Below are 4558 nucleotides of genomic sequence, written 5' to 3' on the forward strand. Positions count from 1 at the left end.
CAAGTAAATTACATGTTATTTTGTTTAGTTGTCTAAAGTTTTGTTTTCAATATTGTGGGAGAACAGTGATCTCTATTTTAAAAAGCATTTCTTTATATTTGAGTCCAAGTTCAAAATACTGTATGAACCCATTGTGAACATACAGAGCTTTCTGAACCAGGAAATTAAATAGGAAGTATTTGTCAGATCTCACAGTAAGTTTTGCGAGAGAATGCAAATGTTTTTTGAGGAACAGCAAATATCTTTGCGAGAGAATGCAAAATCTTTGAGAGAGAACTCAAAAGTTTTGCAAGGAACGCAAAAGCTTTTAAAAAATATGTTTTCCTCCCATCCCAAATTTTTTCCACCACCATGTCCCTTTAGGGGCTCCATTGACCACTGATGTAAAGGACACACACACATAAAAATCATGCTCAAACCAGATGAAAAGACAGAATGTACAGAGGCTGTTGATTCAATATGAAATATTATTGTATTGCCTAAAATGTGTTTTGCAGCAAAGATGAAGCTGATTTTGCACATCAATGCTTTTGCATTATGGGGCAGACAGAAATCATACCTGAGCTGTCTCTATTTGTGACAGGAGAATGCATGGCCAGAATTGTGCAAATCTATTTGTGTGGTGGGAATAGTGAGCATTTCATTGTCACACAAAAGAGACGTATCTTTTTATTGTCCCTTAGCAGTATTGGTTATCATATATATGAACCTTTTCATCCTTATTTTAGATCAGCCATGTTCAATTATTTTTTAAATTCCATGTTTGAAAAATCAACCTACAATGTTTCAAGACTCAAAATTCTGCATAGCAAGCAACATGCATTTAAGGATCTTTAAAACACACCTGCCTGGAAGTTGGATGCCTAAAAACCTTGATTGGCTGGTTTAGGTATGTGAAATAGGGGATGGAGCTAAACTCTCCAGGGCAGTGGCCCTTCCAGGAACAGGACTAGTCATCTCTGGTATAGAACAAGGAAACAGAGACAAGCGGAGTGATAAAAAGTATTTGTAAAATAGGAACAGGAACTAACTATTGTATAGTTGATAATGCAGTAAATTAAATGCTTAGGAATACTAATGTGAGAAAAGATCAATTCCCAGAGTGCAATAAGATGTCTGTTATCAGCTTGTAATTGCATCTGGATATATGGAGTGCTTAACTGAAAAAGGAGCTTTAGGGGAGCATTCTTAAGCCACCTGCACATTGCCAAATTCATTGTCTGAGAACATCTGTGTGTTGAAAAAAGAAATAAAAATAATGAGGGAGATTATCTTTCCATTCAAACTCCTACTTTGCTAAAGAGATTTCATAATTACACCATCAGGGCAAAGGGCCGTATGTGCTGTTTATAATTTAAAAAAAAAAAAGCTTATAGATATATTCTATGCTCCATGTTTCTGGCCTCACCGGATTTAAATATGAGAAATAAGGCGGCACAGGAGGACTTTTAATTGCCTATATGAAAGGGCTTATCACACATTAAAAGCAGCCGTACATCATAAGCACACACACATACACGAGCATACAAATGCACATATGAATAGATCAAACCTGGCAACTCACAGCAACATTAATACTGCTAATTAGACTCTGCTTTCAAAAGGTTGAGAGTACTGTGGGTTTAATTATGAACTTGGAGCATACGTGTGTGTGTTTTTGTGAGAGTTGAACTATTCGTCTCAAATGAAATGGAATATTCTCCCCAAGTGCTATGCATCTACCTATCTGCCTTTGTAAGTCTTCACAGCAGGGCATTCTTCCATTACGCTAATGAGTGAGGAAATGAATCGCTTCTAAACAGACCTCACTGCCCCAGGTGAAAGCGAGTTTCCTGTATGAGCGAGAAGATCACTGGGCCCTGTGGCGCCGCATCATGCATTGTTTCCTAAAAAGGAACATTGCGTCTACTGATTTTGCATTGAAGAACCTCTGTAAAACATGGATTGAAAATATTGACCCGACAAAACAACATTCCCTCCATCACCTAGTACATTAAGGTTGTTCGCCCATCCGGAACCCAAGAAAATATATTTTGTCTATTCTCTTTCTAATAGTGGTCTTATTAATACTGTCTTTTTAGGGGTTTTGCCATGGCAGGCATCAGTAACATCATACATAGGATTAGAATCCATGTATTGAACAGTTTGTGCTATGGAAATGAATGATTAAATCATACAGTTTGATAAGGAAAGGCTGTCTATCTCACAGTGAAAACCATGCAGACTACCAAAATGTCATTAACAGTACAAGTGAAATCTAATTGTAGTTGAAATCTGGGTACCGACATTTTAAAATCATGTACGGGGGAAGTTTGGTCCCATCAGCGCGACACACAAACATGACAGTAATGCAGCTCTTAGGCCCAGTCCCAAATGGCACCCTAAACCCTCACGGTGACGTAATGGTCCTTTGACTGCCAGGTAAAGTCCTCTGCGGGCTCAGTTGAACTGCGCATGATCGAAAGCGCATAGCGGCCACAAAGGGGGCTCTCGCGAGCACCCTTCTGATACCTAAAATGATGAATGGGACAACGACCCACAACCCTGCAACCATAGAGCAATGTCTTGGCAACCACCAACAACAATCTATTAAACAAAGAAACACACTGACAGCCATTCACAATCCCCTTGCAAGTGCCCACACTTCCAAATCAACCAGATAGAATAAACATTGGAAACAACCCACAACTGCATAGAAATCACATATAAGCAACCCAGCAACCACAACAACCAAATAGCAGCTATATAAAAATGTCCTGGCAACCACCCACAACCACATAGTAACTCCCTGGTAACAACCCACACTTGCATTTATCAATCAAATAGAAACACTCTGGCAACCACTCACAAGCCTCTAGCAATTGTAAAGAAAAACATAGCCAGTCACCCACAACCCTACAACTACCTCATGTAAACACCATGACAACCACCCACAACCCCATAGCAACTTCCTGGCAACTACCCACATTTTTCATATCAATCAGATAGAAGCAATCTGGCAACCACCAATACTCCTGTATCAAATCGGACAGAAACATATAAAATGCCTGGCAACCACCCACAACCACATAGCAACCGCATTGCAACTGCAAGGCAATGTTCTGGCAACCACCCACAACCCCATTGCAACCGCATATAGCAGCTCCCTGTTAACAACACACACTTGTATTTTTCAATCAAATAGAAACTCTGACAACCAACCACAAGACACTAGTAATTGCATACTGTAAAAACATAGCCAGTCACCCACAACTCTATAATTACCGCATATACACAACCTGACAACCACCCACAAGCCCATAGCAACCCCCTTGCAACTACCCACACTCCCATAGCAATCGCATTTAAACACCCTGGCAACCCATAACCCCATAACCCCATGTATCAGTCGAATAGAAATAGTCTGGCAATCACATATAAACACTCTGGAAACTAGGACTTGGTATCGGTACAGATGTCCCAATTCGATTCAAATTCCGATTCACATGATCTCTTTTTTTATTCGATTTGAGATTTCTCAATTCAAATCAATGAATTTTCACTGGCCACCAATAATAATAAAATATTGTTTTTGACCAAAGCATTCTTGTACTGCTTATTGCACCATTGGTTGTGACACCAAAATTGTACATACCAGCGACATTTAACAATTATTGATGACAATTTTGATACCACAGCTAAAACTACTAACTAATATAAATTTCAAAGATTATTAAAGACAAGTAAACAGTCATTTATTTAAAAAAAAGAACAAACAGTCAAACTACACACAATAGCACAAATAAATATACAATAGAACAAAGATACAAATGAAATAATCAGTATTTTTCAGGTAGGTCTAACAGTCAGGTACAGAAATTGAAGTAATCAAATGTAAAACAACACATATATTCTTCACTGTATAATTTAAATAAAGTTACAAAAGTTAATGAGTTGAAGAGCCATCAGTGATTTCTTTGTCTTTTGTCGTTTGATTAGCATTAAAATCACAGACAGCAGCAGGAATATTAGGTTGCTGTCATTTTAAAGTGTTAACCCTCCCTGTTTTAGCCTGGTCATCCACACCTCTGAGGTGAAAAGGTCTCAAGAAATGGGTGTGTAAAGCAGTGGAAAAGTGGGAGAGTAGAGGGTGGGAAAAAAGGAGAAAACAACCAATAAAACAGTACTGCAACTCCTTATACAGACACATGAATATTAAACATGTTCACATCTCAGGAAATGTGTTTTGGGGTTTCATAACCTTTTAAGACTAATGCATGGATCCAATATACTGATACAAACATGTAGCAGTATATTGTAATAGTGTATATATAACAGTAACTGTTTACATTAACTTAAGACATAACCCAACTATGTTTACTAGGATACTCGCCAAGACGAGTATATAAATTTGTGTGAATTTGTCCGTTCAAGCGCAAGAAGACGTGAAAGCGAATTCAATTTATTATCTGTATGCTGTCTGTGATGCACAACTTTCTTTGTGTGTTTCAGATGTTTCGGAGTCCAAGTCTGCACAGTAGTGAGCATGAAGTGGAGCCGCAATATCAAGCTCCCGCCC

Source organism: Chanodichthys erythropterus, chromosome 10, assembly GCF_024489055.1.
Source record: "Chanodichthys erythropterus isolate Z2021 chromosome 10, ASM2448905v1, whole genome shotgun sequence".
In the NCBI taxonomy this organism is placed as follows: Eukaryota; Metazoa; Chordata; class Actinopteri; order Cypriniformes; family Xenocyprididae; genus Chanodichthys; species Chanodichthys erythropterus.